At 39.8% G+C, this 18,463-nt stretch overlaps 1 protein-coding gene across 3 annotated transcripts in view; it reads left to right on the forward strand.

Moving 5' to 3' along the window:
• Nucleotides 1–10,695: 10,695 nt before the first annotated feature.
• MARCH1 (membrane associated ring-CH-type finger 1) overlaps nt 10,696–18,463 on the forward strand; it is a 227,003-nt gene continuing 219,235 nt past the window's right edge. For all 3 annotated transcript variants that reach the window (XM_027635489.1, XM_027635495.1, XM_027635494.1), the window contains exon 1: nt 10,696–10,801. The gene's annotated coding sequence lies outside the window, so the exon portion shown is untranslated. The remainder of the gene's footprint in view (nt 10,802–18,463) is intronic.

Here is an 18,463-nt window from a genome sequence, read left to right on the forward strand (position 1 = left end):
GCATCCTGTGTTCAGAACCATGACAGTCTCCCAATCTTTCCTCTACAGAGACAAAAGTACCTTTGAAAGATTAAAATACAATACCCAACCCTCTTTCCTACTACATACTTTTGCTTACCTCTCAAACCCTAGGGAATTTCATACTGCAAGAACACCACCTGGCATTGAATAACCTCTCTCTGTTACTGGGGTTTTCTATTTGCATGTGGACATGTCAAGAGAAAATGGTGTGAGAATTGATGTGTTCTACCTAAAAAAATTTTATTTGTTTATTTATTTGTTTATATGAGTTGTTTAAGTCTGCTAAGCTGTATACTACTGGGCAGTAGTTTTTCTGAGGGTTTTGATTTCCTTTTTCATTGGATTATCATTGTGTGTTGAAATGATATGAATTTGTAGGGGCTGACTGTGGGTGAGACAGAACACTCAGATGGCTTCTTTTCTAAAATCTGGATTCTCTTTATGTGATATTTCACGGAATCACAGAATATGCCAAGTTGGAAGGGACCCACAAGGATCATCAAGTCCAAGTCCTGGCCCTGCACAGGACCATCGCCAAGAGTCACACCATGTGCCTGAGAGTATTGTCCAAATGCTTCTTGAACCCTGTCAGGCTTGGTGCTGTAACCACTTCCCTGGGGAGCCTGTTCCAGTGCTCAACCACCCTCTCCGACCTAAACCTGCCCTGACACAACTTCAGGCACTTGCCTTGGGTTCTGTCACTGGTCACCACAGAGAAGAAATCAATGCCTGCCCCTTCTCTTCTCCTTATAAGGAAGCTGTAGACTGCAATGAGGTCTCCCCTCAGTCTCCTCTTCTCCAGGCTGAACACATCAAGTGACCTCAGCCTCTCCTTATACAACTTCCCCTCAAGGCCCTTCACCATCTTCCTTGCCCCTCCTATGGACACTCTCCAACAGCTTAATATCTTTCTTATATTCTGGCACCCAAAACTGTGCACAATATTCAAGGTAAGGTCACACCAGTGTAGAGTAGAGCGGTACAATCCCCTCCCTTGACCGGCTGGTGATGCCTTGCCTGATGCCCCCCTGGACACAGTTGGCCTTCCTGGCTGCCAGGGCACTGCTGATTCAGATTAAACTTGTCATTGACTGGGACTCCCAGACCCCTTTCTGCAGCACCTGAAACCAGGAAGGAATGACCTTTGTTTTGTCAGAGTACATAACTAAACCTTAATTAGGTGCTAGACCTTTTGGGGACTTAGCAAAGCAAAGCTTTCTTCTGGGTATAAACACCCTCCATTCTTTAGCTTTGTTTTTCAGGACTATGGGGAGCAGGAAGGCTGCAAAGGATCAGGGATCTGTGTTAACTAATTCAAATGGCAACGAACAGTTACTAACTTATTCCTGAAAACTCACAGCAATTTATGACAGTAGTAATTATGAAGACATTAAGATTGTCAGAAGTGAGAGCTACAACAAAATTGGTTTAAAAGGTAGCCTGTTTTTAACTGGGTAATGTATGTTAGTACATGCTTATCCTTATAAGCAAAGAAAGATATATGAATTTGTCTGTGGATATATGAAGCCATAGATGCTGTATTTAGACTTTGTGAAATAACTCCTCTGTTAGTTTATTCTGTGAAAAATAAAGACGCATTTCATCTGTCTTAATAACCAGCTTGACTCACTTAAGGCTTTTGTTTTGATTTATAGGGTGATATCATAGCATTTGTTCTTTAGCATGAGCATATGTAGTTTCCTAGAGTTACTTGTGTGAGTGATATTACTACAATCAAAGCAATGAATGTGTGTCAGGTTGACTCTTCAGATAAATTTTTATTATAGTTTTTTTTATAGTTTTGGGGTTTTTTTACAGTTTGAAAATTATTGTCTCACACAGCCTAAACAGTGGATGAATCTTGCCATGTCAAATGAGGAAAGAAAACTGGTCTTTACACATTATTGTTCACTACAGGTAGACCTAAATGAAAATACATATCTGAGCATACTTAAATGAGATATTTACTGATATTTCCCTTCTTTTCTGTATTCTGTAAACTTCAGCAGAAAGTACTTCTTTATGTAGTATTGTGTTTTCAGGCTTGATTAAATCGTCAACAGCAGGTAAAGACGGATGCCATACATTTTTAATTTAGAACTGAACCTCAATTATCTTTAATCAATTTGGAATAAATCAATGAATTGAGTTTCCAAGAGTCACATTTATATCCTGAGTTGGAAGAGACCCACAAAAATCATCAAATCCACCTACTAGCCCATGACAACCCCAAGAATCACATCATGTGCCTGACAGCATTGTCCAAACACTTCTTGAGGTCTGGAAGACTTGATGCTGTGACCACTTCCCAGGGAGCCTGTTCTAGTGACCAATCACCTTTTGGGTGAAGAACCTTTTCCTAATATCCAACCTAAATGTCTCCTGGCAGCTTCATGCTGTTCCCTCAGGTTCTATCACTGGTCACCAGAGAGAAGCATGATTACACACATGTTCCCAGAATTACAAATGAGCTCAAATTTAATTTCTGTTAACAGTTGTTGTGTATTCAGAGCCATTACTGGTTAATGCAATACCTTAATAATTATATCTAAATTGTTGTAGTAACGTGGAGAAAAAAAAGTGATTCCTGTTACATCTTTCAGTTCTGGAGTTGTGAACAAGTCAGATCTATGAATTCTGGGTGATAGTTATTAGGCTTCAATTACTACTCTTTCTTAAAATGAAATGAGAACAAGGCATAAAGGAGCATGTTACTTAAGTTATCTCATCAGCAAGATGAGATACAAAAAAAAGCAAGATACAAAAAAGACTTAAGGGGTTTCTATTGCCAAAAAGACCCCTTTTAATTAAGGAAAACAAATATAATGAGAATCCAGCAATTCCGAATTATGTATCATAATGAAATGCACTAAAAAAGACAAATTGGTTCACATAGATCTAACAGTATTCAAGTCAGGAGAAAGAAAAACATCACAAACTGTGAATGCAGTAGCAGCATTCAACAGTTTAAATAAGAATGGCGTGTTGCCAGCATAGTAAAAATATCTACTTTATAGGATATTTATCTTCAGCAGAAGTACAAATGTGAAAACTAGAAACCAGCCAAGTGAACTACTGCAGAGTTGTGTAGCTCATCTGTACACAGGACAGTGATTCCAATTCAAATAAAGTTCAGTGGCCAGAGTTATACAGTGGAATTGGTCTTCCACATCAGAATTAATGGGAAACTGTAGTATCCAAATAGAGACTTAATCCTGATCATGTAAGTGCTTGAGAGAACAAGGCAGATGTGGCATTTACAGATGAAATTTGGGCATGCAAGCATTTAGCATCTCCAGTATAGTGTCAGTTATGAAGGTCTTGTAGAGCATTAATTTATTCTTTCAACAAAAAAAAGAGCCACTGTTGATGAATTTTTGAATAAGGAGTGGTTGTAAAATGCACTTTTTATAGTGCCTGAAAATGCTTGCTCTGCTTTAATACAAAGAATGAAACCAACTGAGCTGCTGTGTTACACTACAGTTAAGCATCTAGAGAATATGTAAATGGGACACATCTTTGATATTAGGGCATGGGGCAGTGCCTCCTTTGAGGAGGCATCCTCCTCCTTTATGGATGGATAGCAACATGGTGGCCAAGGGCTGTTTGGAATAGTGACCCAGGCGTCTTGCTGGTATGCAAGTATGATTGCAAGTCATATCATCTTACTCCATAAATAGTGGACAGCAGTGGGTTGCACCACAGAAAGTCCCCTGGAGCAGGAATGCCTCTCAAGGTACTACTCAAGGATGAGAGATTCCTTGCTGCAGCAGATACTTGGTAAGTGATTAATAGCATGCTAAACTTTGAAATCTTAACTAAGTGATATAAAGGGTTGATTGTGCATATATAATCCTTTAGACATAAACCACTGACCAAGTTGGGGACTAGCAGTGGATCCATCTGCACTTAGACTGCTCCCTAAGAAACAGTTTAGAACTCAAGGGTCCTTTCTGAACCTCATGACTCAACGGGAGGGTCCCAATGACAGTTTTGTCTGACCTTGTCCTCTATGTATTAAATAATCAAGTGTCATGTCTTGTTAAACCGCTGTCACATTTACCACTGAACTTTGTTAACTCTCTATTTTATATCAGTAAATCATATTGTTGCTTCTCTCTTACAAGTGAAATACACGATTCCATCTGCAATGGGGAAACCATACAAAGCCTGGAAAGAGCACAAAGAATAACATAAAAATTGGAAAAAAGGAACTTTCTTTGTGCCCTAAGTAATGTTTGGAGAACATGGAATGAATTGAGATTATTATCACCAATACTGAAACCATCACTTATGAGAAGTACAAGGAATAATCATAGCATGCCATGAATGTGTTAAACTGAGAGAAGATAAAAATTCCATAGGTATCGTACACGCTGGGCTTGCAGGGCAGGTTAAAATGCCAATATAAATGTGGATCTCCTTATCTTTTTAGATGAATTAGTGTTCCTGTTACAGGAGAGAAGTTTCAGGCTCAAGGAAAACCAAGCAGTATTACAATTCCAATGAAGTTCTAACAGGTTTTTTTTTTTTCCTTTTTGGCTATATATTGCTATTTGAGAAGAAGGGAACATCATGATGAGGGCAATATTGTGGATCCAGAATGCTTCCTGGATAGATTCATTGGCCCTTTCTTTTGGGAAACATAGCAACTCTTTACAAGAATGAAAACTTGTGTATACTTTAGTTATAATCTCATGATTGAAACTAACTGTTTATGAGTATGTCCATGTCTGTTCTGTAGCCTCTAAATCCTGTATTGACGTCTGTATATAAGTTCAGTTTGCAACTGGAGAAGCTGTAGACCACAGACTGACTTTTAGCTTACGCGTTTAGAAATTTTGATAATTAAAACTTATTAAAAAAATAATGCATTATTATATAGACAATACACTTCAATCCATTGCATTTTTTGAGGCCACTTGTCTGAATCATTGTTTAACTCTTCCCCTTAAGCTACTAATTATTATGTATGAGACAAACACATCTATTGGCAAAAATTGGTACAGTGTACTTGTTATCTACCTTACCAAGAAACCAAGATAGGAAAAAACTTACTAGTATCTTCTGTAATACCTAACTTACCTCATTTATTAGACTGTAAATGTTACTTGGGAGCAGAACGTTCATCCTGGATTGTCATAATAACTAATTTTTTTTCAGTTCTGTAAAATCTGTTCATTTTTATTCAATATTTGAATTAAGATTTTCTTTCTGAAGGAAATGCACACTAGGAACTGCACATATTATGGAGTAAAAGTTCACAAGGTGGAAAACAGTGCAAATACCAAAACAGTCTCTTGTTTTTACCTCATAGCGTTGTTTTTGTCAGTTTCTTATTTTTATTTTATTATTTGGTTTTGGTGGTAGACAGCTTTTCATGCCTTTTTGTCCTAATGTTCAGTGTTTTCATAGAATTGGTCATCTTGAGCAAGCATATTGGCTACTGAAACACTGATATTTGCAATTCAGTGGTAAAACTTCAGAGAAAATAATCCCTTGGTGTAATACTTGTATTGTGAATTCTGGTATGACAGCAGAGAACAAACTGACAGTAGGAACAGCCTAAGGGATGAGGAGGTATTGTGCACTCTTAAATGCAAGTAACAACTATTTAAAACACTTGTTACTGGGTAACCAGTATAACAACTTCACATCATGTGTAGAACATGAAGATGCGTAGGTCTGTATTAAAATCGTACGATAGGTAACTTGAAATGCAGCGCTTGTAGGCATAGTTTAAAAGATAAAAGGATAAAGCAGGGAGGCTAGTAGGAGAGGTAATATTTTGCACTCATGATTCTAAATTACCAAAGCAGTTTTTCTGTTAGGATATCCTTACATATGTGGATTTCTGTGTGCTCTGTTTCAGTAGTACATTAATACTCATACTCTATCTGTATATCCTTTTGTTGAAATGCTTTCAAATTTTTAATAAGAATACTTCAGCAGTTTCATACCTTCCCCTATAGAACTACATACAGTACAGATTTTATATTAGCATAACAAAGATGACTCACTCCTTTTCAAAATGGACCTCGCATTGCAGCACATGGCAAATATATCCTTACAACCAGATATCTTCTAGTCCTCAGTTTGAAGAGCTCTATTTTACAACAAACCAATGTGTTTGCATTTGGGCCCTTAGGCTCTCAGCAGACATTTGTAGAATGAGAGAAAACAAATGTCTGAGTTATACAAAGTTAATAAAAACAGATGCTACTAAGACTTCACTGTATCCTTATATTCCATGTGTCAACATAAGCACTGGTTTATGTTGTTTCGAGAAGAAGGGAAAGGAAGGAGCTAGTATTAGGATGAAATGGAAAAAGGTATAACTGCGCATAAAATGTAGAAGGTCTATTTATGAAAAAGATAATAAATTAATTCTTCGTATTAAAAACACTTTGTGTAGAGAGATCTTCATTCCAAGAAGCACCATGAAGAAACCCATCAATCCTTCACAGACATAGTGTCTGTGTTCACATATATGGGGACTTCACTTGCATTATCTGTCAAAGTAAAACTGGCTCATTAATGATGAGTACTCAAGGTAAAAGTGAGAAACAAGAGTTATGCCTTAATATTATCATACAAGTAGTTGGACATTCCCTGTTAGCATGGTTAGTTCAGGCAATGGGCAGTATGCTTTTCTGTTTCTGAGTGTATAGCAGGAAATGTGACATAAATTTGGAATGACTTTCAATTTTGAGCTTTTTACTCAAAGGAGGAAAAAGGAACAAGGTAGGCAACTTCTGTCCTTCCTTCATTATACCTTTACAGTCATTCTTTGTTATGTGAAATAACTCTGCCTTTCTGTCTTCTCTCTTATCTCCTTCTTCTTCTGACTATATATGAAGCATAGCATACATATGAAACACAGCAGCACGACAGACAGCAGGCTAAGTAAGCACTCCAGTAAAGCTGGAGTAAGCAGCTAGCTTCTCGTTTGAGGTTTTTGGTTTAACAAACACATTTTACCTGGTCTTGGGGATATGCATTTCTGGCAGTGTTTCACCATGGCTAGCTTCTATTCAAAGTCCAATGAGGACTTAAATATGAACAAATGAAGCATCTTTTATTTTATCCTGAAAATCTCCAATGGAAATGAGGTTTTATTTTTCTAAAAGCACAAATTGAAATATAATTAAAATGATGATATTGTTGCAAAATTGTTGGAGATTCATTCAATGATAGGAAGACTTTTTCTTCTCTTTTTATCTGTTATCTCTGTGGCTAACATGCTTGTCCAGTCTAAATGTTTGACTTCAATTCTTTTTTCTGCTTGAAGAGATTAAAAGCTGTTTCTCATTTTAGCCTAACTACCAGGGTGTGGTCAGCTCTGAAAAAGCACAAGCTTAGCCCTTCCCATTTTGAGATGTTCTATTGTAAAGTAGGTTTGGTTACTAAGGCACCTATTTTCAACTTACTGAAAAAATGAACATCAAGAACATTGTAAATCTTTGCTTGTGAAGTAACTGTTTTATTCTCATGTGGTTTTTAGCTAGTTTGAGTTAGTGTTATCACATTTCTGCTGCAGGGTTTCCCTCCATTTTCCCTCCCCCAGACTGATCTGAGTTCAGCTACTCTTGTGAGGGCACCTGTGATTGGTGACAGCTGGAGAAGGGGCTGTACACATTATTTTCTAAAATATCCAGATTTGTCGGCAGTCTGATAAGTAAACTGATCTTGCTCACCACATTGGCTATATATTCATTAATGCTAATACTGTGAGGTTTGGGAATACATGAAAGAAAGAGTCACTTTTGGTCAGCACATCTTACCGAAGTTTGAACTGGCAGTGCACCACATCCTGTGAGTGTGGCAATGGCTCACATCATGAAGTTTCTTATTTCTTAGTAGAAGAGTCTTTAATTGCATGGATCAAGCCTGCAGAACCGGACTCAAATTTATTAATATATTTGGGAAAACTAATGTAATATTCTTACGTAAATTTGAATTTTATTAAAAAGTTATAATTAAGTACTTCTTGTAACTTTTCCTACCTTAATCCCCTTCCTAATTCTATGCTTTGCCTTAAATAATGTGCATAGCATGATTCTTTGTTTTTTCTCTTTTGCTTGCCATGTTCACCATGTTAAACGTGGTTTTGTTTTTTTTTTGGTTGGTTGGTTTTTTAATTGAGAATTTGACATAGGATTTTTGTGACTTGTAGCAATAGAAGTTTATTGCTCTAGAACACATAGGTTTAGGAAAGGTTTCTAAAAATCATATTAATTTCTTACACTTGGAAGGATTAACCCAGAAAAGTTTACTCTTGTATTTAAAGGCTATGGTTCTGAACTCATAAAGCACAAACTCGTCCTCAACTTTAGTATCTCTCTAGAAATCGAAATATACTGGCTGCAAATATACTGAATATTTAATATTTCCAAAGAAAAAATTCCAGGTATGGTAAGCAAAGAACTAAGACATCTGCTTGGTCATTATAAATTGCTCTGGTGTGTGGTTCTTGGTTGTCTTAGCCACATGGAATCACAGCAGCTGTAGTTACAGGATTGTTACTGGGGTCAAGGTATGAAGGAATCCAAAAAACTAGCTAGAGAAAGCTGCAGCTCCCTTTAAACCAGTATTTCCACCAGTGTTAACTGATACAGTAGAAGCAATTATAATGCGCCTTTCCCACCGACAGACTGATTCCTCTCCTGAGGAATTCACTGTGAAGAAATTGCTCTGCAATGGCAAACTGAGCTCATCTTTTTATATTAACTTCTCTGAATTAATTGCTTGTTATGCATTTCCTCTCCAGTATACATCTTTTTTTCCAGTTAAATAATACCGTTCAAATGTCAGCCTGCCTCTTGCTTTATGTTGGTAGTGGCCTCATTATTCACTTAATATCAATCACCTGTGTGCGACTGAGGTATTTTTGTCATTTAAATTTTGCGTTCAACCTAATGAAATCATTGCCTATGTCTTACTGAAATGAAACAGCACTGGACTCACGAGATCAGTAGCCTTTACTAGACCCTAGTGATTAGTCCACTTATGCAGTACAATGAGCAAAGGCTTGCTGTCTGGGGCTTCGGGATCCCAGGTGGGTGGAAGACTTTTTGGAAGGAGAGTTCTCATACCTGCATGTGTGGTCTTACTGATCCAGTTTTATGCAAAATCGTTCTGCAGATAATAGGAAACAATTTAACACCCAAACAGTTCCTCTGGAAGAGAGAAAGGAATGTATTTTGATATGGCGAGTAGCCATGCCAGTGTCTTAAAATGGTGAAGCAAAGCAGCAATAGTTGAGGCTGATGTAGTTCCATTTTTTATTTTATTTTCAGGGTATAAAAATTGCTATTACAAACCTGAATAGGTGAAATCTCACTAAGAAAAAAAGACGAATAAGGTAAGATAAAAATTGCAAATATAAGTGAAAACATAACTGCATATAGCTGAAAATTAAAAGAATTTTTAAACTAGTGACAGAAGGTGAGAGAAGAATTTTGAACAGCTTTATTTCCTTTCAATTATTTATCAGAAAAGAAGAAGAAATACATAACAAGCAGAGAGAACTTTAGAGAACCTCTCACATTTTGATCTTCAGGTCATATACCATGACCCAGAAAAACACGAGAAATAATAGTTTAATCTGCTTGAGTGAGCTCCATAATACAGAGATATCTGCTTAATGTTTTAATCATGATGAAGGTGATGCTTGCATACACTTGCCCTTATAGCAAGATTTGACAGTCATCAGTCTTTGTAATGGACCCCTCTGGAGAAGCCCAAGGCTTGTACTACCACTCCTTCCACAGTGCAACCCAGACCAATGTTTTATTTAATTTCTAGACATGCCAATCAAGCACAATTAGTAAAAAAAAAGTCTCTATGTCCTCTTCTATTCTTTCTGTCTCGTAAGACTACAGAGCCATAGTTTAAATCAGTCTAGAATGGTTTGTTCTGGTGATGAAGCCTTAATCAAGATAGGTAAATAGCAGATGTATCTTGGTTCTGGAAATTGGGTCTAAGCTAGATGTTTCATTTTGTTTTATTTTGACAATCCGACTCTGGCCCGCCACCTGAGCATGCTGCCTTAGGACGTTAGCTTGTTAAGGTATCTAAGCCGTTCAAACTTATTTTCAAACACGACATCATGAGATGCATGTTGTCCTGTGCCCCTCCCGTTCCCCGCCCGTGTCGTGTCTCCCCCCAGTCTTCTCCGTGTTGAACTAAAGGCTTAGAGATGCCATTTCTGCACAGCTCTCTGAGGGGAGGGGGAGAATCCAGGCGACCACTCCAGTTTTTAATGCGAAGGGAAATAAACCTGCAAACAATTTCTTTGCCTCTCCTCGCCCAGGGATTCCACGCGCGATTTCTATACTTGTAACATACTGATTTTTAAGGCTATTTCACGGGAAAAGCAGAAACGGGAGAGAAGGAAAGGGGGCGAATCCCCTGGTGTGAAAGCTCTGACCACACGGCTTTTTCCCACGTAGTCGTTTCCATTCGAGCGGCCGCCGCGGGCACAGCCGCCCCTCCCGCCACGGCAAGGCCGGGGGCAGTGGAAGGGCGCGGGGGCGGCTCCCCCCGCAGTACCCGGGGGTCTCCGCATGCCGCGGCCCCGCTGCCGGCAGAGGCTGGGCGGGGCGGCCCGGAGCGGTGACATCATGGGGCGGTGCGGGGGGCGGTGCGGGCGGCGGGGCGGGGGTGGTGGCAGTATCGTGCCAGGCGGGAGACGGGATGGGGCGCAGGGTGCATCTCGGCGGGAGTCCGACCCGCCGCCCCGGCAGCGGGCTCCCCGCGGCACCTCGTCCCGCCGCTGGTGAGTGCGCGGGGGGCGGCGCGGCGCGGCTCGGCCCGGACCGGTGGCGGCGGGGCACCTGCTGGGTCCCGGGTACGAGTGCTGCCTTTTTTTTTTTTTTTTTGGGTGGGGGGAGTATGGGTAAGGCTTGGTTGGTTGGTTGGTTTGTTGGTATTTTTTTGTTTTGTTGTGGTTTTGAGGTCTTTTTTTGGGAGGAGCGCATCAGGGCACCCGCGCGGGCTGTTGGTGCTGCCTCTGGTCCTTCTCCGGGGGGTGCCGGGTGCGGGAGGCACAGGGCAAGGATTCCCGGCAGATCCTGGGCTGGTTTGACCGCCCCGTCGGGCCGGCGCTTGGGCAGCAGCCGCCCTGGCTACTCCGGCCCCTCGGGGGCGATTTCACACCCTCCTCCGCTTGACACCACCGTAAATGCCGCTTTAATGATCAGGGCTTTCTGAGTAAGTGTGGCATGTCGCGACAAGAGGGAACGCGGGTTTGAAAATCCTGGCGTGGGAACGCGGGCGAACCTGGCCTTTGTTTGTAATCAGTTTTTAAGTGATTTCTTTTTTAGTTGATGCTCTGTATGTGGGAGGGGGGGGATAGAAGTACCAGCCTTACAAAAGGGGACACTAAAAGCTGTGGAAATGTGGACGAAGTTGTTCAGGTTCTCAGTGTTGTCAGCATGTCTTGCAGAGACTCACTGGCCAAGGTTTCTCTTTATCTGGCAGTTCTCACTTTTCCTCTTCTTGAGAACACAAGCATAAAATGCCTTCTCTCACTTCTTCCCCGTCTTCTTTTTCCTTGTGTTTGCAAGTTGTGGCCAGGAACGAATTGAAAGAAGGGAAACACAACCTTATACTGTAATGTGATTTCAATTGTCTTCATTGCCTAACAGAAAGGTAATGAACTGCCTTGTATTTCTCCTTCTCTCTTTGAAATACTGCGAAGTTCAATTATCTTACTGTGTATGGATGGAGATCTGTAAATCTGATAGTTATTGTAGTGTGTTTTCTTAAATCCCTGTGACGGAGCATGGATTGAAATAAATAGACAAACTGATGTACTACTTGAGAGAATGAGCTTATCTTGCAGAACATTTCCTTTTTAATACTGAACAGCTAATATGTACTCCACCACAGCACTTCATTAAAAAGTTGGGAACTAATTAGCTGTTTCTTACAGCTAGAGTTCCCGATTTTAATTAGAGTTCCTGTCTTCAAGTTTAAACTGATTAAAGCAATGCCAATGCCACTCTGGTTATTTTCAGTGTTTGTTTAAAAGAAAGGAAAGGAAAAAAATTAGTAGTTTTAAGCTCTTTAAACTTCTTGTTGAAAAACAAACCCTTCTGTTTGGGGTTCTGTCCCTAAGTCTCCTGGGTGGGATGTGAGGAGATGCATACTGTGTGTATATTGTGTTTGAGAGAGGAAGGAAACTAATTAATGGCAATGAAACTCACAGGTTTGCTGTTCACTGGGTATTGGTTTCAATGGGAAAAGGACAATTTAAAAAGTAAAACTGAAATGTGTTAAATAACAAAGATAGCAGTGGAATCTATGAGAAGTCAGGTGAATTTCCCAATGTTCAAACCACATACAAGGGTGTGTTGGAGGCAGTGATAGCAGTTCCTAATAATGGTAAAAACTCTGCTAGTGTCTAATATTACTGACCAAAAGTCTCATGCAAACTTACATAAAGTTGTCATGATGGTTAAATATTGCTCTCCATTATGTCCTGTTTTAATCTCATGTGCGATGTACTTAGTTTGTTCTGCTGAAGAACAGTTACTTGCAATAGACTTTAAAAAAAAAAGCAATGTATGGCTCATTTGTGGGTACCCTGCTATATTTTCAACAACTTCTTTACCCTTTTTAGGGGTTTGAGAGATTTGCAAATTGATAATTCTCAAGGGAGTTATTATACTGATTAGACTTGCATAGTGTCTTTATTCTGAATATTTCACAGCACTCTTGACACTCTTTATGGGAATAGTTTAATGTTTTTCTCACATTGCTAAGTACTTATGACAAAATTTAGCAGTGGGTGCTTTAAAATACAAAAAAATGAAAATTTTTCATGTGGAAATGCACATGAAATGAATGACACCCTTTTAAGGTGCATGGATGGGACAAACCAGCGGTTCTTGAAACTCTCCTATAGGCTGGCAGCTGACCTTGACCTTAACTCTATGAACTTGTTTCCTCTCAATGTTTGATCCAGGCAGCACTGTAATAATCCTTGTGTTATAACAGAAAGTTCTCTTGACTTTTCTGACATTTAAAGGATATTATTATTGTTATTTCATGAGGACTGAATTCTGTGCAAAGAAAGCTTGTTTGCAAAACCCTTGGTGTTAATTTGTTGTTGCTAGATATTTGCATTTAAGGTGCTTGAATTCTCTGGTGTTAGGTGTGCTGCCAATAAAACCTGTATAGTCAAATCAAAGTAATTGTGACTAATTTTCCTGTATGTTTGTTAACTACCGCACACATCAACTAATATGACGTCAGCATGGATAATGAGATAAACCGTCTTCTGTATTTTTATATTTGATGTGGGATTTCTATATGTGACTGCTGCAATTTTTAATATCTTCAGAATAGCTGTCAGACAACTGGCTTTTCTCTTGTGGAGGAAGCAAGTTCATGTACTAGGAACACCTATGTGCAAAAATGAAAGCATTTATTAGATATTTAGAAGACTTTATTAGCTAAACAGTCCTGGGAAACCTCACATATGATCTAAGAGGAAAATGCCCAAAATATGTATTATACACTTCCATTGCAAAGGGCATGGAATCATAGATTGGTTTGGGTTGAAAGGGATCTTAAAGATCATCTGGTTCCAACCCCCCTGCTGTAGTCAGGGACATAATGGGAATTGGAAGTTTGGGAAGCATGGGAACTGGAAATTTCTCTGTAGTCTGTGGAGTCTTATTGAAATGGTCCAGCTAGGAGTTGATACATCTACTAGTAGTCTTTTCCCAAGACTACATCTCCTTGTAGTTTTGGTCCTTTTCTCTTTTTCAATTCTCTCTGGTTTCTGCTGCCACAGCCATGCTGCTGCCAGATACCTCTTTAATGTTTTTGCTGACTGTTTGCATTGCTGCCTTACCCCTTCTAGGTTTTCAATTTTGATTTTGTTTGGGGTTTTTGTAAGTATATTATACATTCCTTAATCAGGTAGATTTGCTAATTGTGTCCCTGCCTATGGCATGGGGGTTGGTACTAGATGGTCCATGTCCCTTCCAACCTAAATCATTCTATGATTCTATGTTGCATACAAGACAATGAAATTATATGCCTTGACTTGAAAAAAAATTAGGATCTTTAAAGAGGAACATCTTGTTATGTGAAATTAAATCCAGAATAGCCTCATCATCTTAATAGCAGTGCAAATTCAAATAATGACTTAATAGAGGAACTTAAACCTTTAATATGATGAGAATAACCTTGTTAATTATCAGGGTTAATGAGGTGCATTCCTTTAAAGTGAAGAGAATGATCACAGGCCAGACAAAAGGATATCTCTTCTGCTGGATAGTATTTTTCCAATTCATTGGTAAATAAAAAGGGGATTTTGTTCCAGGAAGGTGTGTGATAATACAGCAATTTATATCAGATTCTTCAGGAAAGAGAAATAAACACCTATTTAAAAAGTAGACTTTATGATGCAGTTAAAGCAATTTGAAATGGTAAAATAACTTTACCTGGTTTTGTGTATCCATTTTGATGGCTGCACTACTTCATCAGGTCTTTGATAGGCTGGAGAGTTGGGCAGAGAGAAACATAATGAAGTTCAGCAAAGGCAAATGCAGGGTCCTGCACCTGTGGAGGAATAACCTCCAGAACCAGTACAGGTTGGGGGCTAGAGAGCAGCTCTGAGGAGAAGGACCTGAAGGTCTTGATGGATGACAAGTTGACCATGAGCTGGCAGCATGTCCTTGTGGCCAGGAGGGCCAGTGATATCCTGGAGTGCATCAGGAAGAGTGTGGCCAGCAGGTTGAGGGAGGTTATCCTCCCCTCTGGAGAAGGTCCAGCAGAGGGCTGCCAAAATGATTAGTGGTCTGGAGCATCTCTCTTATGAGGAGAGGCTGTGTGAGCTGGGCCTGTTTAGAGAAGACTAAGAAGGGATCTCATCAATACATGTAAAGATCTCAAAGGCAGGTGCCAAGAGGGTGGTGCTAGACTCTTTTCAGTGGTGCCCAGTGACAGGACGAGGAGTAATGGCCATTAACTAAAACACAGGAAGTTCTAACTCAACGTGAGGAAGAGCTTCTTTGCATTGAGGGTGGCAGAGCACTGGAACAGGCTGCCTAGGGAGGTTGTGATTTCCATCTCTGGAGACATTCAAAACCCACCTGGATGTGTTCCTGTGTAAACCTGCTCTAGGTGACCCTGCCTTGGCAGAGGGGTTGGACTAGATGATCTCTTCAGGTCCCTTTCAATCTTAACTATTCTGTGATTCTGTGAAGTAATAGCTTGATAGTTTGATAAAGGGTGAAACAATTGTTAAAACTTCATCTTAGTCATTGTGTGCATTTTTGCAAAGGCAGACTGCATGACCTCAAGTTGTCTTAATTTCACTTATAGCAGTGTGGTTGTGCTTGTAGACAAAAACCAGTAGTCCAAACTCTCAGACATAAGTAGAATAAAATATGTAACTTAAGTCTGGAAGATTAAGAAGGGTACAATGTACTGGGAATGTTTCTACAATTGCCCACCAGCAACTGAAATCAAAGTTTGGTCTATTTGTACCTCCAAATTGACTTTCAGGCAGACAAAATCAGATGTCAAACATGATTTCTGCAAAAAGGGTATGTTAAATTTGACTGTATTAAAATAGTGGGCAACGTGGGACATGGTGGAAAATGTGGGGTACAAAATACTTCATAACACTGAACAGTTTAAGTACTTCTACAGGGGAGTTTGACAATCTAAAACCAGAGAACAACATTCTTCCTTTTCTGTTTATCTCTATTGCAAATTAAGGTCTTTAAATAAGGTAGTGGTCATTGACTGATTTCCATGTAAGGCTTTCTATTCTTCTCATAGGAATAGTTTCTCTATTCTTTTTTAATATCTTTGTAAGTACTACAGTTAACTGCTCCCTCGTATTGTGTTATGTTTTTTACTTCATGTTGTGTTACATAGCTGTAGAGTGGACACTCTGGGGAAAGGAAATGGCACCATGGTTCTGCAGGAACTTTTGGAAATGTAATCATCATGGCATTGTATGGTTAGGTCTCCCACTGAGGAGATGTAGGGGGCAGCTGTGCATGCCAAAGTTGTTTTGGTTATGCTGCATCACTGAGTGAAAATGTGTTTGAGGTCAGTAGCGTACTAATCTCCATTTTCCAGTTTCTGCCCATTAGCTGTCTAAAGCAGATAAGAGATTCCAAACAAAAGTTCTGTAAGGGAAAGCCAGGCCGTCTTTGCAGTTGTGGGGGCAGTTCCTTGACCTCCACAGAGTGTAGCTTACTTTGTGATGGCTTGATGACTGTGGGTCTCATGGGAGATAGGGTTCTCCCTCCTTTCCTCAAGGTCGTCTTCTCTGGAGTCTTTTCCAGAAGGAAAAAAAAGTACCAATCATGTTATGGAGGAAAGGGACTTAGCATGGAGGAAAGTTTGAAGAGGAAGCTGATTACTAATACATTGCTTCCGAAGTGAAATTGATGTAACATGAGCCAAGTTAGGTATGTATTGTAGGGACAAAATTTTGGCACGAGATAAAGTAGTAATAAAATAAGAACTAACATAAGTTTTCTGCCAGTGGAGAAGTGAACTTTTGGAGTTGTCTTCAGACAGGATAAGGGTGTGCATGTGTTCCATGCTGTCTAAAACTTCCTTATGAGAGGAGGCAAAAGGAAGGTCGGGCGCTGATCTCTTCTCTGTGGTGACCAGTGACAGAACCCAAGGGAATGACCTGAAGTTATGTTAGAGGAGGTTTAGGTTATACATTAGGAAAAGGTTTTTCATCCATAGGGTGATTGGGCACTGGAACAGGCTCCCCAGGGAAGTGGTCACAGCACCAAGCCTACCAGAGTTCAAGGAGTGTTTGGACAATACTCTCAGGCACATGGTGTAACTCTTTGGGATGGTCCTGTGCAGGGCCAAGGGATGGGCTTGATGATCCTTATGAGTCCCTTCCAACTCAGATATTCTATGAATCTCTTTCACAGTTTTAAGGAGAAGCCCATGTCCGCTGTAAGACATTGTAGGACTTAAGTGTCTTGAAAGGAGACTGGGAGAATAATATGGACTGCAGCATTAATCCTTGTGTATTGCTGGAAACCATCAGCTAGAAGCTCTTTCTATAGCAGAAGGACATGGTGTGAACTCCAGATCTCTGATATTCAGGGTTGGCTCAGTGCAGAGGCAGTTGCAGTGAGCTCTCTGTTGCTCTTGTTTCAAGGACCTTGATGCCATCAACTGGAGTAAGGAAAAACCCTTGCTCAGAAATAGGCTTCAGAGTGAAAGTCCCACGTGCTAGCACAAATCTAATCATGCTTCCTTGGCTGTAATAAGAAAGGGATGACTATGGTTCCCAAGGGAAGACCTTGTACTTCAACATTTCCAATATGTGAAACTGGCATCAGGTCGTGTGACCAGTCCTTGCTGTGTAATTTATGAATGCAGGTACATTCCCGTCCTGGCCTGTGGTGGATAATGTGCTATGTTACATCATTGCTGCTTCAGGCTCAGAGGGTCTGTGCTGCTTCTTTGGAGAGAAACATAAAGCATGGCTTCTGAGTGCCAACCCCCTTCAAAAGATGTCTGCTATCTCCTCACAGGGGTGTGATCTCTTCTATTTAAAGTCTTTCTGCCAAGTACACATCAGCTAATGGGACTGAGTAATAATTTCAGTGCCATGTAGAAAATTTCTCTATGTAGTGATGGTATCAAATTGTCTTTCTTTGTGCTAGCTTTATTTGTGGGTAAACAGCTTTAAAGAGTCAGCTGATGGGTATGGGTTTTTGTGAAGTCAGATGTTTCCATAAAGCTGGTAAACATAACTCTACAGGATTGAAAATGTTTACTGTGAACCTTCCTTGTTTGTATAGTGCCTTCTTAAAACTCAAACAGTAAAATCAATGCCTTAAGTTAGTGGAAGTCCTAACAGATGATCTGAGGTATTGGATGGAAGGTGGCATACCTGCAAAAAAATCCAAATTTAATTCCGTCTCAAATGCTGATCTTCACAGCTGGTGGGATGCAATATTCTGTGGAGCTGAGAGAAAGGGACTGCCTGTCTATTAAGGGCAAAATGCTTAAAAAAGATAATAGCTCTTTGATAAACTCTTGCTGGAGTGAAGAACTCAACTTTGCAATTTTATATGGTTATGTTGAAGTTGGTAAGCTGGGTGACTTAAGGTAGAGCAAAGCCTAAGAAATTAAAGTCTCACAAATTGTATTTTTCTCCATCCACACACAGAGGAGAAAGGGAAAAGAAACAGATAACCCTTGAGTGTTTTCTTGATAGGTTTATTACATGAACAGTCTCTTGCACTTTGTAACTTTCTTCTAAATTTTTTGAGTCTTTTGAACAGCATTCATAGTAATAGTGTACTGATTTCATTCTGTCCTCCTGTGAAAAAACTTTAGTGCAAACCCTGTTTGGTCAGTGTTTTAAAACAGCCCTGTTTTATTTAAGTAAGAAGATGAGGGCTTCAGTTGCATGTGTTTTGCT

The sequence above is a fragment of the Corapipo altera genome, unplaced genomic scaffold (assembly GCF_003945725.1).
Source record: "Corapipo altera isolate COAL_440 unplaced genomic scaffold, ASM394572v1 22b, whole genome shotgun sequence".
Classification (NCBI taxonomy): Eukaryota; Metazoa; Chordata; class Aves; order Passeriformes; family Pipridae; genus Corapipo; species Corapipo altera.